The sequence below is a fragment of the Cavia porcellus genome, unplaced genomic scaffold, assembly GCF_034190915.1.
Source record: "Cavia porcellus strain 051 isolate PalLab524CR breed Dunkin Hartley unplaced genomic scaffold, mCavPor4.1 scaffold_23, whole genome shotgun sequence".
Classification (NCBI taxonomy): domain Eukaryota; kingdom Metazoa; phylum Chordata; class Mammalia; order Rodentia; family Caviidae; genus Cavia; species Cavia porcellus.
Genome location: NW_026947506.1, coordinates 8,810,640 through 8,831,013, shown reverse-complemented (window position 1 = coordinate 8,831,013; position 20,374 = coordinate 8,810,640). Strand labels below are relative to the sequence as shown.

The window sequence follows — 20,374 nt, the reverse complement described above, 5'->3', positions numbered from 1 at the left end:
CCTGTTTCAGTAAGCTATACAGACTTAGTCTAAGCACTTCAGATCCCTTGGAAGTCATAGATTATGTATGACAGCTTCTCAAACACAGTCAGCATCTTCAATAGCCAAGAGTGGTCATGTTTTTAATAAATAGTTTGATTTTTCTCATCTCATTACCAGTTCATGGGAAGAAATCTTATTAATATCCCCTACACTTCTGAAGGTTCAATGGCCAGTGCTTCCCTAGTTTTGTCTTGTTCATTGGTTTTATTCTCCTTCAAAACATTTTGTGGTTTTCACTTAGGTCAAAGACAGGTCCCAGAGACACAATTGATCCTCTCCACTTTGCCCGGAAGCCTGCCCTCAAACATCAGGAGTGTGGTCTCATCATCCCAGATCTCCTCAAAAGTCACACCACAGGTAAACTCGTCACTTGCTCCTCTGAAGTAATGCATTTCCCTTTTCACTGAGCTTCTCTTTAAAGTGGTCCAAAGTCAAACTCTGACCTTTTTGCATCCTCCTGTATGGACTTTCTTCTCCATAGAAATAGTAAGTGACAACCAACTTGCTGGCCTGGAATGCATGGACACCTACTAGTTTCTTTGGCTGTTTGTAGTCTTCTGGAGCCAGGCCTGGGTTGAAGAGCCTGGCTCTTGCCTGACCAGTGACGGTCTGCGGTGGTCAGAAATGACCACTGCTTTGAGGGCTTTGACACCTCTACTGGCTTGAAGCAGGCATCCTCCAGACGTGCCAGAGTGTTCGATGTGGACAGAGGAGGCATAACAGGATCCTGGGCAAAGGGGTGAGTGCAGGGCATCCTTTCCCTACAGGTGATGCTGGCTGGCTTGATCTCCTGTGGAGCCCAGGGTAACACCAAGGGATAAACCTTTTTGGTGCTTTGGACATGAAACTGCTCCCCTGGCATAGGCTCTGGAGCTTCGATTGACTCTTGCATTTCAAGTAGCAGTAATATTTGGTGCTCCCTGCACAGAGGCAGCACACCTGCTCTCTGTCTTTCACCTTAATTTCTATCTTGATCTTGGGAATGGCATGGTGGTGGATATAGTGGTAGTGGACATGCTACATTGTCTGTTTGGTTAGGAAGCCTTTGACCTGGAGGAATGGGAAGGCAGCATGGGGCACAGCTTATCCCCAGTAGGATGGAGTGGTACTGCTATGATAGTGGTCAGGGGAGCAAGGGCATGGGCCCACACCAGGCAACTAGCATCCAGGAGTCTTAAGAACCCTGCAAAGTCTGTCCTTGAGAATCATCGGTAGATCTTCCTCATGGCTGCTGGAGGGCAGGAGTGACAGAGGGGTTTGGAAAGGTGTTCCATCCCAAGAGGTCAGTTCCTGCTTGAATCCCTCCTTTTCATTCTTGCAGATCTGCTGCAGATGTTCTAACTAGCTGTGGTGGGTCTCCATCTCTAGCCTGAGCTTCTTCAACCTGCAGATGAATGCAGCTATATGGGCAGTTGGTTCCACAGATATCATATCCTTCAGTAGGCAGTAGGTTCTTGGGGGTGAGGCAGAGACACTTTGCCATTGACCTTCACACTCTGATGCATTTCTATTTCTAGCTGTTTCATATTCCTTACATGATGAGAAGAGATTCTGTCTATGCTACTGTCTGTCATTGTCATGGATTCATCAGGCAGTGCATCACTGCATATCTCACTGTCATTGGTGCAAAGACATAGCCAGAACTATATGGTACAGGTTAACAGGATCGCTCCTCTCAAAGGACCTGTATCCATTTTCAGCAGTCTCCATTGAGCTCACATCCACTGTCTTGCTGGGACAAGCCAACCACAGTGGGTGAAAATTTGCACTTGAAGTCAGCACAAGTCCACTCCTTTTCTTCATTTAAGGTGGGGGAGCAGCTACACAAGACATTTAGGCTTCCTAGTCTCATATCATTCATGTAGGCTGTGTTTTCTCCCCTGCTGCACACATATTTGAGGACTATATCAGAAGTCAAAACCATCTGGTAGGCATTGTCCTCCATCAGCAACTGGATCTCAGTCTGTGCCTGGTCAAACATGATGGAGTTAAGCATTGCTTCTTGATGCCATCTCTTGTGTAGGTCTTGGTAGCAGGTTTCAGCTGCTGTAGACATTGCTGCTTTTATTGAAAGACCTCTTGGAGATTGCTTTTGTGAATCACAAAGTTTTAGTATGCTTCAGGTGCATCTGCCTACCCATTGCAGGCAAACCAGGAGTCTAAGGTATTCATTCTCCCTCTAGGAAGGTCTGCTGGAGGTAACCATCATCTTGGACTCCCAGCAAACAATTCAAAGACTTAGTCTACCTGGTCAGAGAAGAATGAGGGGATGGAGCCCCTCTGGCTCCCCAAAACCATCTTAATTCTGCCTGGCATTGGAGGAGACAGGCAGGTGTTTGGTGGTCTGGCATGGTGGAGTCTCTCCTTCTTCCTCTGGAACCAGGGACCATGGTGCATCCTGTTGTAAGCTGCTGCTGTGATCTGTTAGGTTGGTCACCAACACAGCACTACTCATGGTTAGGGAGCTCTTCTGAGTTGGAATTCTGTTTTATTCTTCCAGTTTCTCTCAGCACTCTGCCTAGTCTCTTTTTCTCTCATGCCAGCAGTGACTTATCTGAGCCTCCACTCTTTAACATCAGGGAGTTCAGTGGTGGAGGCAGGTGCTTCAGCTACCAGGTTGTCTGGAAATGATGGTGAAGGATTATTTTTATTTCTGATTTAGGGCTGTTACTGAGTTGACAGGGCCTTTTCAAAGTGCAGCCAGCTCCAGCCCAGTCCCTTGGGCTGGTTCAGGGAGCCAGTGACCCCACTACACCACTGATGGTAGTCAAAAGGTCAACATCTTAAAGCACCATTTAGATAAATTTGGACATGTATGAAGAACACTATAACTACACTAAAACAATCAACCAAACAAAAATGATTATTTCTAGCATCTAAATGTATTGAAAGATTCACATTTAAATTCTATTCTGATAAAAAGATTTACATGGACAATAATCGCCTTAACTGAGAAAGACTTGATTCCTTTCTTTTTTTGAACCAGACTTGATACTCAGTGTGACTCTCTTGGTAGGGACTCAGCACGAGGAAGGAAAATGATGACATGTTCAAGGATGGACTCCCAGACTCAGTGGATGCGTGGTGAAAGGGCTTCAGTACAGAGCGGGTAGGTTCTACAAATACCCTTCCGGTGAACCAGCTATTCATGCTCACTGAAAGGCATTTGGAGAAGCAGTGTCTTGTGTTAGGATTGTTTTTCTTGACGTCCTTACTGAGATTCCAGGAGACAGCACTGGTGCTGTGTCTGCTGTAAACCTATGTTGGCACCACTGACTGTATGTCAAAGATGATCAAAGACCTATTTGATTCTCTAAGCTAGGACGTGATGGAAAATGAATTCAGCTACTTTTCTCCTTGTCCCAGACCCTTCCACTTTCTGAGGTTCTATTACACTCACCCTGTTTTTCAGCACCTGGCTCAGGAAGGTCCATGTCCAAAGTCAGTGTCAGGCATTCACTCTCCTGGCCCCATTCAAACTCTTTTACCTTGCTGTGGTGTCTTCATACCGTCTCAGCTGGCTAAGGTCTTCTTTGTATATCCCTGTTTGGATTAAAGACTTAGAATAGTAGATGCCCCAAAGCCTTTTGTTCTAATGCGGTTTTGTGTGCCATGGGCTATGTATCTTTGGTTTGTAGTGAAAAACTGACCATTGAATCATTTTTTCATTTCTTCAGGAAGTATTTGACTCTGATTCATAGAAATCTGAAAGAAGAGAAAGGTGGAGAAGAAGATAAAACCCAGTAGGAAATATCTATAAGTGCCTTTCCTTTACTAAGCAGCAAAATTTGGGGAAGTCAACAACTTACTGTTCTAACATGAATATGCATAATCCACCAAACATGTACATATCAGGAAAAGAAAATCTTGTATAAATATTTAAATACTAAATTTATTGAGGCATAATTATATTATTGAAAGTTACCTTTGACCTCCATGATTTCAAGAAATGCTCGAAGTGGTGGCCATTAACTTACACACACTTATTAATATGGCAAACTGCTAAAGAGTGTACATATACATATATGAATGACAGACTCATTACAATAATTGCTGCAACCTTATCATTCTTTTGGAATACAGAACAACTGAAATGTCTGTGTAGAGTTTATTTACCCTAGTCTTGCTTTATTTATATGTTGTTAAAAAGTGAATACTTATGTGTTGGTCCTTTTGAAAAGCCATTGTCAATGTCCTTAATTACTTTCTAACTATTTGATAGTATGTCATATAGAAAGCAACACAGAGGTATCATAATAAAGCTTCAGACAAGGAGTGGGAGATTACATCTTTTAATGAGATGAACTGTGATCCTTTATAAAGTTCCATGAGTAGCAGTGGACTTCTGCAAAGTGTGTCACATGGTGCTTGTGATGACCAGTTGGAGTGAATTTCTCTAGGAAGACAAGGAGTCCATGAAAACAACCTTTATCTTAAAATAAATGTGGGTATTGCACAACAAATATGGAAGGCATGATAGTTCTTTTGGAAGAAACTAGTTTTTTAAATAGTATCAATTTCACTTCTCTCAAAATTTATAGTTTCTCCAGGTAATTCTCAAAAGTCATGTGTATGGGCTTGATGTAGAGGACCTTGAAAATACTTTCAAATGAGAGCAGTAACATCACCAGAGAACTGTGAGTATGCATGTTTGATTACATACCTTCTACAAATATCTAATAAGAAAACCTTTAGGGAAGAAAGGTCCACATCTTTTGGTGGAGCGACTCCTTTACATTTGGTCTTTGGGGCCTCTGAATATCCTAGCAGGGAGCATATTGTCCATCTAAACCATTCATGATTTGGCCACAAGGAAACCAGAGAATTTACATTTCTAAGAAAATCTTCCTGAAGCTTATGAATTTATTAATTCCTTTAGTGATTAATCTGATCCAGTGGTCAAAATGCTGCTGTTCAAATATGTTTCCAATGTCTTAGCTATACATTTTGATATGGAATTAAGTCTGTGCCACTCAAGACCTTTGGATGACATTTGGCCCCCAAGGTCACATGCCCATTTCCCAACATGAGTTGCATTCAGTCCATGCACAAGAATCGTAAAATCTCAGGAGCACAAGGGATGTGTGCAAGGCAAATGCCAAGGTGTCTTGTTAAACTTAAACCAAATATTGAAATTTCACTGCCTGCAATATCAAAAAGAATCTTTAAGAACTATGTTACCGATAGGTCTGCAGAGGAGGAGCTGGGCAGATCTGGGGTGCCCTCACTGGCCTCTCTGCGTGTCTGGAGGACTCTGGATATCTGCGCCCAGACTGCTGGAGTTCCCTCAGGCTTCCAGGTGCAGTGAAGGAGAGAGGTGGGTTTGAGGCTTCCACATCAGCCTCCCCATTCCCGGCTTCATTTGGAGACCTGCTGAGCTCCCAATAGGTGGGCTGGCCCACACTACCAGCCTAGCCCAGCCTGTTTAGCTGCCGCGCCTGGCCATAGGTCTGCAGAGGAGGAGCTGGGCAGATCTGGGGTGCCCTCACTGGCCTCTCTGCGTGTCTGGAGGACTCTGGATATCTGCGCCCAGACTGCTGGAGTTCCCTCAGGCTTCCAGGTGCAGTGAAGGAGAGAGGTGGGTTTGAGGCTTCCACATCAGCCTCCCCATTCCCGGCTTCATTTGGAGACCTGCTGAGCTCCCGATAGGTGGGCTGGCCCACACTACCAGCCTAGCCCAGCCTGTTTAGCTGCCTCGCCTGGCCATAGGCCTGCAGAGGACGAGCTGGGCAGATCTGGGGTGCCCTCACCGGCCTCTCTGCGTGTCTGGAGGACTCTGGATATCTGCACCCAGACTGCTGGAGTTCCCTTAGGCTTCCAGGTACAGTGAAGGGGAGAGGTGGGTTTGAGGCTTCCACATCAGCCTCCCCATTCTGGCTTCACTTGGAGACCTGCTGAGCTCCCGATAGGTGGGCTGGCCCACACTACCAGCCTAGCCCAGCCTGTTTAGCTGCCGCGCCTGGCCATTGGTCTGCAGAGGAGGAGCTGGGCAGATTTGGGGTGCCTGCATCGGCCTCTCCATGTGTCTGGAGGACTGTGGATATCGCTGCAACCAGGGAGGGTCCACAGGTTCCTGAAGCACTGCGGCCTGTGGTGAGTACCCTAACCCGGCTGCGATTGAAGAACTGTGGAGCTTCCAAGGGGCAGGTGGGCGCACAGTGTTCCTGAGGCCCAGCTTGTCTGGAACTGCGGAGTTCTGAGCAAGCAGAGGAGGGACACTGGTTCTGTAGGCCTAATGGCTTGGGGTAGCGTGGCGCCAGAGTCTCAGTAGCTCCAAACATAGAAGGGGATTTTCAACAGATCCTGAGGAAGCTTTCAAATAACACTTGAAACACAGAAATATAGGAAAATGACAAAACGAAAGACCAAATTACAACCTCAAACCTCCAGCCCATCTCAAGAAACCCTAGGAGCAATGTATATAGAAGAAAATATATCCCATCCACCTCATATATCGGACACAATAGCCACTGAAATTGACAAGCAACTCCAGGAAGCTTTAAAGAAATTCAAACTCGAAATAATCTCCCAGATAAAAGAAGAAATGATAAAAGAAATGAAAGAGATTCTAAATATATCTAAACAAAACACAGATAAAAAATTGGAGGAACTAAACAAAAAGATAGAATCCCTAGACGAGCAATATAAGAAACAAACAGAATACATAATGCAGATGCACAGAGATATACAGGAAATAAAAAACTCCACTGAAAGTTGTAAAAACTGCCTTAATGAAAGTGAAGATAGAATTTCAGACCTTGAAGACAGGATTGCAGCTAGTGAACAGGAAAGGAAAGATCTTTTGAAAATAACAAGGAACCAGGAAACAACAATTCAACAACTGCAAGACGATGCAAAGAAGAATAACATAAGAATGATAGGGATTAATGAAAGAGAGGGAGACAACATGAAGGATGTCAGGAGGATATTTAGAGAAGTAATAGCTGAAAATTTCCCAAGCATGAGATCAGAAACTGACATCAGGATCAGTGAAGCATATAGAACTCCAAACAGTCATAACCAAAATAAAACTACACCCAGACATATAATAATCACCATCCCAGAAATCCAACACAAGAATAGATCATTAAAAGCTGTCAGAGAGAAAAGACAAATCACTTATAAAGGAAAACCTATCAGAATCACAGCAGACTTCTCAGCACAAACGATAAAGTCAAGAAGAGCATGGAGTGAAGTATTGCAGATCCTAAAGCAAAATGATTTCCAACCAAGACTGATATATCCTGCAAAACCATCATTCAAAATAGATGGTGCAATACGATACTTCCATGACAAAGAACAGCTGAAGAACTTCATGAACACCAAACCAAACCTGCAAAAAATATTGAAAGACAGTTTAGATACACAAAGGAAAAAACCACTAAGCAAAGCAAATAATTAAACAGAACCGAAAGATAAAGATGCAACAGCAGAGAGATAACATTCCTACAATTAACCAGCATTTAACAGTAATAACCATTAATGTAAATGGTCTCAATGCACCAATCAAAAGAAACAGACTAGCAGAATGGATCAAGAAACAAAATCCAACCATATGCTGTTTACAGGAAACCCATCTAACCCAGAAAGATACTCACAGACTGAAAGTCAAAGGATGGAAAACAATTCTTCATGCAGCAGGAATCCAAAAAAAGGCAGGAGTAGCCATTCTGTTTGCAGACAACGTGAACTTTAAACCAACAATGACCATAAAGGACAAAGAAGGTCACTACATACTCGTAAGGGGAAAACTCCAAGAGGAAGAGATAACTATCTTAAATATATACGCACCAAACTCCAGAGCACCCAGTTATATAAAACAATTATTAACAGAAATGAAAACTCAAATTATCAGTAACACAATTGTAACAGGAGACCTTAATACACCACTGACACCAAGGGACAGATCAACCAGACAGAAAATGAGCAAAGAAATAACAGAACTGAATCACACCTGTGAACAAATGAGTTTGATAGACATATACAGAATGTTCCACCCAACAACATCAGAATACACATTCTTCTCAGCAGTACATGGGTCATTTTCTAAAATAGACCATATATTAGCTCACAGAACATATTTAAGCAAATGCAAAAGAGTTGAAATCATCCCTTGCATATTATCGGATCATAGCGCTCTGAAATTAGAAATTAATGACAAAGGATACTGCAAAAATTCCGCAAACACATGGAAACTAAATAACACACTCTTGAGTAATCAGTGGGTCACAGAAAAATTAAAGAAGAAATTAAACAATACCTAAAAGAAAATGAAAATGCAGATACAACTTACCGGAATCTGTGGGATGCAATGAAAGCCGTTCTGAGAGGAAAATTTATTGCACTGAGTTCCCACATCAGGAAAACAGAACGAATACAAATAAATAACTTGATGCTACACCTCAAACAGCTAGAAAAAGAAGAGCAAGTCAAGCCCAAAGCCAAAAGAAGAGAGGAAATTATAAAAATCAGAGCAGAAATCAATGCAATAGAGACTAAGAAAACAATCCAAAGAATCAACGAATCAAAGAGTTGGTTCTTTGAAAGAATAAATAAAATCGATAAGCCCCTAGCCAACCTTATTAAAAAAAGGAAAGAAAAAGCTCAAATTCATGCAATAAGAAATGAAAAAGGAGAAATCACTACAGACCCAATAGAAATACAGAGGATCATCAACACCTATTTCGAAAACCTCTACTCTCAAAAGTTTGATAACACAGAAGAAATAGACAGATTCTTAGAAGCATATGAAGTACCAAAGCTAGATCAAGAGGATATAAAACTGTTGAATAACCCAATCTCTGCTAATGAAATTGAGAATGTAATTGGGTCCTTGCCCACCAAGAAAAGCCCAGGCCCAGATGGATTCACTGCAGAATTCTACAAGAAATACAAAGAAGACCTAATGCCAACAATCCTCAAACTATTCAATGAAATTGAAAGGGAAGCAATCCTTCCTAAGTCATTCCTGGAAGCAAATATTACTCTAGTACCAAAACCTGAGAAAGACCCAACTATAAAAGAGAACTATAGACCGATCTCCCTAATGAACACAGATGCAAAAATTCTCAATAAAATATTGGCAAATAGGATCCAGCAAATCATCAAGAAGATTATACACCATGACCAAGTGGGATTCATCCCAGGAATGCAAGGATGGTTCAACATACGCAAATCAATAAATGTAATCCACCATATCAATAAAGCCAAAAATAAGAATCACATGATCATCTCTATAGATGCAGAAAAAGCCTTCGATAAGGTCCAACACTTATTCATGATAAGAACTTTACAGAAAATTGGAATAAATGGTCTTTACCTCAATATAATAAAGGCCATTTATGACAAACCAACAGCCAGCATCATACTAAATGGCCAAAAATTGAAAGCCTTTACTTTAAAATCAGGTACAAGACAAGGATGTCCTTTATCACCACTCCTATTTAATATAGTACTGGAAGTACTAGCCAGAGCAATTAGGAAAGAAAGAGAAATAAAAGGGGTAAAGATAGGAAAAGAAGAAGTTAAATTATCATTGTTTGCATATGACATGATACTCTACATAGAAGACCCCCTAAACTCCATTGAAATACTCTTAGATACAATAAATAAATTCAGTAATGTGGCTGGATACAAAATCAATACTCAGAAATCAATAGCATTCCTATACACGAACAACAAAATTACAGAGAGGGAAATAAGAGAAACTGGACTATTCACATTAGCAAGCAAAAAAATGAAATATTTAGGAATTACTCTTACGAAAGAAGTGAAAGACTTATACAGTGAAAATTATAATACACTGAAAAAGGAAATTGAAGATGATCTCAGAAAATGGAAAGACATCCCTTGCTCATGGATAGGAAGAACAAACATTGTGAAAATGGCCATTCTCCCAAAACTGTTATACAGATTCAATGCAATCCCAATAGAAATACCATCAACATACCTTATAGATCTAGAGAAATCACTCCTAAATTTCATCTGGAACCAGAAGAGACCTAGAATCGCAAAGGCAATTCTAAGCAGCAAAGACAAAGCAGGAGGCATCACAATCCCTGACTTGAAGTTATACTACAAAGCAACAGTAGTAAAATCAACATGGTATTGGAATCAAAACAGAGCTGAAGAGTTACGACTTCTGGGTCTATTTCCATTTTCTATATAATGTAATCTTTAAAAATCTTCCTTAAGAATCACACCTGATAGGGTGAGTAAACTGAAAAATGCTTAGAAAATTACCAAAACCTTATATACTCACATGTCTTCGAGTGTCATGTCCCTGAAGATCCAGGTGAATTCTATATTCCACACAGTCTCTTCATTCCAAAAGTCACAGGCAATAAGAATGGCTCCCATGACTATCCGTTTCCAGTTAGTGGGACAGAGGTCAATCTCAGCATGAGACAATAGCCTTTCTATGTAAATCTGCCAAGAAGAAAGCACTGTTCTTTTGTTTGAGCTCTGTTTAAGTCCTGTATTAAGAGCTGTTATACCTGACAAGTTGATTCTGTATCTGACCAAAAAGGGAAGTCCTACAGAGATTTTGCTCAGCTAAAGCAAGATGTCGAGTTACTATTGCCAATCAAATACCTCTTCTGTTCATGTAAATTTTCTGTGAATTTTGCTGACAGGAGTGGCAGGCTGTCTCAGTAAAATTCACCCAGGAGGTGGTATCATTATCACCTTTCTATTCAAGAAAGCCACACAGACCGGATGCAGGTTGTTCAGTTAATTCTGAATGTGTGTGACATGAAAGGGATCATACCCATGTTGCTGTTGTATAAGTGTATTAGACATGTCATGATCAAATGTAATAGCCAGTTCACACAAGCACATTTTATGTTCTTGACACACTGAAAACACTTTTGTGGCACTAAGTGTAGGACTGAAAAACTCCTTACAGTGACTGATGAGCAGGTCACCATGACAGGAAGAGGAGTTTGTAATTTAGCATTTTTCTCAAATGCAGTCCTTTATACCAAATCCACATTATAACAGGATAGACTTTCTCATGGCCCATTTTCCCCAGTTCTCTGATCTATGAATATCTGTTCTCCTTCTTAAATTGTTAGCAAATTGCTCAATTTGGTCAGTATTTTGACGAAAAAGTGGAGCTATCAGTATGTATAACTGAAAGCTCTAAACTGTGAGACAGTTAATGACATGATCTCATGTACCACTGACAAGCATCACAAGTCTTTTCTGCCCAGAGCTAGGCAAGTTAATAGCTAAGTAAGGATATATGGAAAGCTGTCATTCGCTGTTCCTTGAATCTGATTCATAACAAAGTTTTCAGATGCTGAAGTCCCCTATAATTCAATGCTTAGTATTGCATGTAAACTCTGCACATGCTCACATAGTTTTCAATCATTTCTGGGTTTCTTACAATAAAAAAAATTCTGCTAAATGTCAGTTCAAAGTAGTTGTACTACATTTTGAAGCACTAAAGCTAAGTGAAGAAAGGACACAATTTTTCCCCTAATGATAGTCATTTAAGATGCAGCAGCACTCAGGGACACTATAGGGCCATCTGTATATGCTATTGGAAGCCTTTATGAAACATCCAAAAGAAAAAGACCCACTTTAAGGGTACAGTTTCTGTCTGAAAGTTATCAGACCAGTGGGAAAAAAGAGGCAGTGTGCTCCTAACTCTACTGTTGTCTGAGTGATTTAAGTATGATCATTTGTTCCTGGACACTGGAGTTTTCTGTGCAGAAATGACTCCAGTTCAGTGCACAATGCTGGTAATCCCTCAGCCTCTGATCTCCTTTTCGCTAGGACTTGCCCAATTCATTAGCACCAGTTGCCCCATGTATAAGTGGAAGGTCATTTTGTGGTTCTTTTCTTTCTTGTTGTTTGTTTTTGCCAACTAAGCCAACTCTTCCCTCAGTATGATCTCTATGATTACTGCTTTTTGAAGACTTCCTCCTTGTCTTTCAGGTTTCCACCTCACAAATATTTTTACAGTGTTCTCATCTGCTCACCCTGAATCCCACACTGCTGGCTCTTGCCTGACTACTGTGTTAGGGCTATGGTGGCCCCTCACCTCCCCACCTCACATTAATACCCTTTATTCTTCCTCTGACACCATCACGGTACAGAACCTTTTCTTGTCTAGCAAACTGGGATGTGAAAATTACACGCAGTTTTCCAGTCTAACACTCTGTTCTCCAACCCTTCCTAATGTGTAAACAGTACTGACCCATGCCTGGTAGCATGGGCCAAAAATCTGTATTTGAGCTCTCCCACTGCAATCTGTGCATAATTCCTGTTTCTCTACAATCTTTGGTAAACTGTCAGCTTTGTATCCTGAGTTCTGTCTGTTACTGGTCACGAATATCATTGTGTTGCTTCCTAATATCTTTCTCTGCCTCTAATGAGAACCAAACTGCAGTTTTCCCTTCCCAAAGCAGTCACAAATCCCCTGACATATAAGAATCTGTGTCCTGATCAAGATATACCAGATAGGACCCGGGGATTTAGCTCAGCAGCATAAGAGCCTGCCTTGCAATTGCATGGTCATGAGTTCAAAACCCTGGTACCATTAAAAAAAAGTTATACCAGACAACCAGGAGCTTAGCCCTCACATGGCCTACAAGCAGTGTGTGAGCCTGAGAGAAGGATCTTCACCTCCAGCATGCTGGTCATCCTGCTCTTGCTTTGGCACATGAAAAATATTCCTACCCTGGAGACCTGGCTCCTGCAGTGCTGCCTGGAATATGTGAGCACCTTTTCTTCCTTACCCAAGTCTGGTTACTCTTCTGGTGTCGCCTCTCTATGCATTTCATAGAGGAAGGGATAAAACTATCTCCATCACTTGAGCATTCAACATTTTATATTATACGTGATATAATCTCACCTTCAGAATTTTGTATGGATGAAATAATCATGAGGACTCATCTACTGCTTTTAAGGCTAAAAAGTGTTTCTTTGAACTGCTGGTGCTGTTGTCCTGGTCCACATCAATGAGGTGACAGCAGCTATCAGCAGGAAGGCACTAACACACATCATGCAAAGAGTGGAGAACTGAGGGCAGGAAACACAACCTAGAACCTCTTTTGACCTTTGTAAATTATCTTTGTGGCTCACAGGATCTCACCGCTCTCCTTCCCATCTTACATTTGTAAATATTCATGGTGTTTACCGAGAGTGTGTGCTGAGGTGTGGTAGGAAATGCTCTCTAATGGCCTTCAGTATTTATTTGTTTTATTTGCTTTAGATGCTTTTATTTTTTTCTGTAGTAGTTTTTTTTTTTAAATTCTGTTTTGCATACTGAGAATCAAACTCTGGAACTGGCATTTGCCTAGCAGACTTTGTTCCCTTCCCATTTCCTTTAATTGCAATCATTTTTGATGAGAGAAATGAAGACACAATTTCAAATGATCATGACTATAGGACATAGGTATAATTATTTACTTTCCTTTCATAGGCTTTGCTACGTTTTGGGTCCAGGTGTGCCTCCAAAACCTCCTGCTTTTTCCGAGGTGGCTGAATATAGAATGAGCAATGGGAGGATTAAAGGTGGGAGGATTATGGGTGACTGCCCAATCAGGCCACTGATTGGAGTAGCATCACCCTAATCCCAGCAGCCTTCATACAAAATAAAATACAGAAATAGCCTTGTCTCCAGCTTTTGCTCTTTTTTAATGCTTTCTTCCTTTGCTAGGAATTGTTGCCCTTGTGACATGTGCTGTACTACCTTGCAGCCAGAAATTGAAAGATCAACAGCTCCACAGACTGTGGGGTAAATTAGCTTTTTCCTTTTAACTTTCAATGTTTGGTATTTTTGTCTGGGCAGTGAGACAAGGATAAGTCAGACAGAATTTTCTTCTAAAGTTCTCATGATATTATCAAGAATCTAATTAGAATATATGACCTTCCTCTGTGTGCAAAACCAATTTCTAAACATGCTCCACAAACAAGAAACATCTTACCAAACTTATGATTGCACATTCAGCTGGAATCCATGCAGTTTTAAAAATATTAGCAACAAATGTGTAAATATGTTTGTGTTGTGGATCACACTCAAAGTATTCCTCTGGAAGCTTCTTTTTCTGAAAGGAGAAAAGAAACAATGAAAGAGTTTCCTGAAGGAGCCTTTTAAGTAGACTTGAGACAGAAGTCTACAGCCCCTGCTCACCAGTTTCTTAAAATAACTTCATTTTAGTTTTATGTTTTTCAATCTTCAATAAGAAATACTGGAAGGATTTACTGACTATAATGACACCTTGGTCAGTGATGACTACACATACAATGGCAGCCCTATTAGCAGCTGCCTAGTGAACCACAGCTGGCTATGTTGTGAAAATGAACTGTGAGAGGTTTGCCCAAGTGAGTTCAGAATGCACTCCATTGTGAGGTAACACATGTGCACACAAGCTCAGAAAATCGGTATACTTTCTGCTTTGGGAAACAGAATCCTCAGAGTCATCAAGTTCATCCTTTAAGTCTTCTGGATGATATGTGGTATTCCTGTGTAATGAAGTCTGAAAGAATGTAACTTGTGTCCTCCAAACGTATCCCCTAGGGCATAGTGGCCTATAAGTGAAATCAGTCATGTGACTATTGAGCATCTTAAAGTGCTAATACACCTGAAGAAGTCTTAACTTTTGGGTGTCGTGCTCAGCCTATTTTTCTTCTCGGAAAAATCACATTTATGGGTTCCATTAACTTATGTTTATAATTTTAGAGTCTACTGAAAATTACTCTTTGTAAAACTATATTTTCTGATACTTGAATAATAGTATATTTATTCTCCTTAGCATGATAAGAAACCTGAAAGTCACTTCTAATTCTTATAGCCCTGAAAAAGCTCCTGAGAAGATGAGAAACAACATGATATGGGAAAAGATATGATTTAGCATCAAATAGATGGTCATAATTGACTTCTGTCAACTATCTTCAAGTGGAAATCGCATGAAAGGAACACAACTACCTAAGATAAAGCCATAGAATTTCAAAAAAATTGTCACTTACTGTGATTGGGTGTAGTCTCTCATCAAAAATATCCAGGTGTCTATTTGCCTTTCTATAAAAGAAGAAAGTGCATCTCAGTGCAGTGATTAGTATCTTAGTTAAATACCTGCTAGTGGGAGAGGAAGATGAAGAAAGAACCGTAACCTGCAACACACCAAACAACTTTAAAAAGTTCACTTCTGGAGTTTTGGCTTCAAGACTTCTTTTTCAGCAGTGTATCAAGTACTGTGAAGACTTTTCCAACGTGACCTGCTATAGGTGCCTCTATATCATAACTCTCCCCAGAAAGAAATGCTAGCAAAGCAACAATGGTGGAGAATGAAGTCTTCAAATATAATTTATGTGAATAAAATGTTATATTGTGCTCTCATAAGCCAGGGGTTTGTAGTCTGTGGCCCTCTGGTGATCCCTCAGTCTTTTTTTAGGAGGCTCATGAGATCAGAGTGTCTCCAAAATGCAGGAAACATTACTTGTTATATCACTGTTAGGAATTTGTAATGTTTTCATAAAAGGAAGAATAAAATTTCTGATTTCTCAATTGTGAATCAAGCCTGTGGTACTGAATTACACTATCCATCATTCTGTTTTTCACTGTGATTTGCAGTTTTGCTTGAAAGCCAGTTTCTCTTAGTGTTTTCATTGATGAAGCAGTGGAGAGTACTGTTAATAAATCTTGGCATGTTTTAAATATTTTGAATAAATAAAATATTCATCTGAACAATTTCTGTATACTGAAGTACATTTGTGCCTAAACAGCACTTGTGATTCATACGATATCTGAACATAGAATAGCATTTCAACTTGAAACTACAAACATAAAAAATGAAGAAAGAAGACCTGCAAGGAAAATGACAAAATGTCTCTTACCAATAATATATTCATGTAATGAAACTAAAATTCAAGATTTTATAAAATATGTCGTTTCTTCTGTACCTTCTGACAGCTTTACAGCACTTGAGTTTCTACAAATTGTGATGATATTACTAACAAAATGTTTTGAATATTGTAAAGAAAGCTCAACCAATATCTTAGCTGATCCATGCATAGTATCCAGTATGTGCTGATAAAAGAATTATTCATTTTATAAGTTGAGGTAATGAAGAATGATATAATTTCAGACATTCCTGATAAAAATCTCACTATCTGATTTAAGCAAGTAATTGTTGCAATGTGCAATGCAAAATGCAAGACTATACACAGTTACCTAAAATTTTTACAAATACACTTATGTCCTAGTTATTATCTTTATGAGATTAGATTGATAATTTGTTCAACAGAAACTGTGCAGACACCAACAAACCTTTTCTATTGACTCAAATGAAGAGAGTTATTTAAGAGTAAATAGAAATACATATTTCACTCAATGAAAACTAGGAACAAAAATGTAAGAGGTATGGAAAGATAGAGGGGTTTAGTGTTTATTTTAAAAGTTGGTTCTTAACAGGTGTGGTTGTTTCTAACTGTAGACACTGTTGATGATCATAATATGAGGGATAAAGTTAAAGGCATCTACTAGGCAGAGAGCGGTCATCCTGTTAAACACCCTTCAGTGCATAGGACAGTCCCCACCACAAACAGGTATCTAGCTCAAAATGTCAATTGGCTTATGATTGGGAAGGCCTCAGTGAAAATATCCTCCTGTACACAAATGTGCACACCCACATATGCATTTGACACTCAGTTTTAATTTATAAAATAGTAAACAACAGTATAACCCCAGATATACAAATATGTCTGGGATCTTTAAGAGAACATACTTCAGTAGTCCCCATTACAAGAATTCCAAAATGATTTAATACCATCTGTTACTAGAAGCACAGCAGAACTTAAATGCTTGCTGTCAGCATCTTGAACTAAACAGATATTTTGCAAATTGACTGCAACAGTAAGTCTGGTTTGTAAGAGCTCACCTGTGCTTTATGTGGTGACACACAGCTAAGGATACACTGTAGAAGGAAAAATAAATATCTGAGATGACTGAGTATCATTTGGTAAGATTGAAGACAGATTCTCAAGGGAAGACTTCCCACAGTCTTGAAATCCTGTGTTTTCCAAACAGTACCAAATGGAACCTTCCTCTATTTTAGTTTATCAACTTGTATCAACCATAAATGCCAAATGCTAGGCAATATTATGTTAGAACTCCTTTCTCTTGGTTATACATTATTACATAATTCCCTATCATTCTGATTTCTAACAATAAAACTTCTTACCCAGGGGAAGTTCTATATATCTTCCCTTATGCATAAAAATAAGCCACACAGTATTTTTAAAAGTTTGAATGGTGTGCAGTTGACATATTTTGTTATTCACTTTCCCATCAGTTTTTCATTATTCCTCCAAAAGAAAAAAATAAAATGGCCATAAGCAAGAAAAAGAAAAGTGCTTCCCTAATAAGGAAACCTTCCTTGTAAATATAAATGTTCAGCAAACTGATACCACTTTTCATAGTGCAATAATCAGTAATAATAATAATGCCTTATACAGCTCTACAGCATGATATTAATTCATGACAACTATTTCCAATTTAGTTTGAATAAGGTGTAGTAAGCAGACAAATCTCTTCAGATAACAGGTTGCTGTGTGTCTAACTTATGCACAGGTGCTGTGTATTAGAGAGCAAAGTGTAACCTCGAGTGAGTCATGTGCTTCCAGGTTCCAATACTGTTTCAAATGCAACTTAGCATCAGTGACAGAGAGCAAATCTGAATTTGAAACTCAGTTCAGATTGTTTTCAACTGTAAACAGTCTCATATCATGCACCCCAAAGACAAACATTTTTAGTGTTTAAAAGTGCTTTCTCTCCAGGTGAGTTTAATCACACACTGATCATCATCCACTTAAAAGTCTCACCATTGTATTTAAAATTTCATCCAACAACTGATTGTTACAGATTAAGGTACCAAGAGTTGCCCCAAGTCTCTCCAAACAGTAGGCAGCAGGGTTCTGCTCTACAGTATTCTCTCCCTCAGTGGTTCTCAAAATTTGCTGCACACTGGAATCCCTTGAGGAGCTTTACAGTGTTTCTGAGTTCCAGCTTGAGACATTCTGTTTTACTGTCACAGGGTACAATGGCACCAAAGAGTGTATGAAAATTACCTCTGGTGATTCCAACATGCAGTGATGTTTGTGAGTGACGTGACAGTTAAGGTCAGAATTGCTCGCAGTGCATCTGTACATGCCATTACACCTCACCATCGTCCCTGATTTCCTACAGTGCTTGTGAGTGCCCATTAATTCAAGGGAAGGTGAAGGTGGACAAATGTATACATTTGCAGGGATACATTTTGAGGAGTTGGCACTAGTGCTTCTAATAAGAAGCACTGAGAACAGTGCACTCCATGAGAAACATTTAGAAAACTTTCCTAAATCCATACTTGCCTGATTATCTACTAAATTTCATTTGAAAAATAGTGTAAAAAATGATTATTTAACAAAATGCCATGAAAGCCCATTTAAAGTAACAGTAATTTTTTAGAAAGCAGTGTCCTAAACCTTAGCCTTAAATGGGGAGGAAAAGAATCCAGAAACTCTTGTTTGACAAAGATCAATCACTCTTGAAATGTGTATCCTGAATTTTACATTAAAACATCATTAGGATTTTAATGGACCAGAAGCTGGCTATTCTAAACAAGGCAGAGTAGCTTTTGCTAGTGGACTTAGGGCCTTGCTGCAATACACACTTTCAGGAATTCCTTGATAGATGACAAACTTAAAAATTTAGGCCTGCAGATGAATTGTTTGAAACACAGTATGATGTCAGTTACTAATGTAAATGTGAGGGAAAGTTTGCAGTGTCACTTTGCTTGGGTCATGGACTGAATTCTTTCTGTAATTCTTGTTACAAAATGAATTGGATGAGAACTGAATCAAATTTCCCCTAATCTTAACACTGAGTTTGATTTGCTTCTCATTCAATTCCATTTTTAAACAGAATTGTGGAAAGAATTAAGTTCACGAACCAAGGTTTCACTGTACTGAAGATTAACTAAAAAGGTGACACACTCGACATAAAGTTTATTTATATGCCATTTACATTTATTGCAGAAAAGCAAAATGAGGGAAAAGAGCATTAACAATCTAAAAAAAAAATAAACTGTGTTCTGAAACCCAAATGTCATAACCTAAATGGACATCAATAGTGTTCCCTGAAAAGCCCAATTCAGTGGAGAAACTCTACACCTGATTTGTGATATTGACATTGTAATAAGTTTGAAAGATTCCTGTCAAGGTGTTTTCATTGCACGTCTCTGATCATAGCCCCTCAAGTTAGGGGAAAGGGGCTTGCAGGTGGGAAAATAATAAAATAGAGGACACAGTAGGTTTCCTGGGTAATAATAATTAAAAGGAGTTAAAATTTTGCTGAAAAGTTTCCCTTGGAGCAGTCACGAGGGCAAAAATAGAAAATGGAAAAACCAAATATATAAAAAGGTGCCAAATATACATTGGACTTGCCCCAAAAACAAGAAAGATCTGAAACCCTAGAGAAAGTTATGTGCACTAAACTAAGCCATGCCATTTCCCTTTCAATAGAATTCAGGAGAAGCATCAGGTGGGTGGAATGACTAACTCAGGGGAAACCTTTTATTCAGTAAGTATTCATATCAATGCACTGGCACAGACACACACTCACAAAAGGGTCACTGTGTTATCTACTCTATGGTCCTATAACAGATATGTACACATCCACTTACTCAAACATGACCCTAAATGAGGAACCTCCTAGCTAACCAGATGTCCAACTTAGAGAAAAGGCCCATATAGTTAAAGGAAGCCCTCCAAAGAAATCACATAGACAAGCGGGGCATTCAAATGCAAAGGCACTCTAGGGAACAAATCAGGTTATGGCCTTCCAGATAGGGCCAGGGAACCTTGGCAGTCAATAAAAGCAGCCTGGAGCAAAGGTCCATGGATCTTATATCTTTTCAGAGTTCACCCCTCATTTTGTCAAGAAAGCAATGTATCTTCTTCAACATTTCCAATGAAATTTAGCATCTTGCTTTTGAAACATTGTATTTTTGTAATGCCACTGAATTCATGACCCTGGTGTGCTGATCACTCTAGCACAGCAATGATTACACAGCGTGTGATGTGGCATCATTCATGTGTGACGCAAACCATACAGATATCTATATCCATTGGCAACGATACAAGAAAAGCTCCTCTTTTTTAAAGAGTCATTTCTAAATTGTGAAACACATTTTATGACTGCAAGTCATGGAGGATTGATTTTTTCTAGAAATATTCAATAAGAAGCACGTTTCTCTTTAAATTTAATAGTGTTGTAAAACACATGAATAATTTTAAGATATACATGACATCTGGAACTCTTTAGTTGCTCATTGGTGTTCCT

The 20,374-nt window shown here is 39.5% G+C and overlaps 1 pseudogene; it reads right to left on the bottom strand.

Annotated features, from left to right (window-relative positions):
• Window positions 1-256: 256 nt before the first annotated feature.
• Window positions 257-2,615, bottom strand: LOC100718657 (axin-2-like; annotated as a pseudogene).
• Between the last annotated feature and the right edge of the window lie 17,759 nt (window positions 2,616-20,374).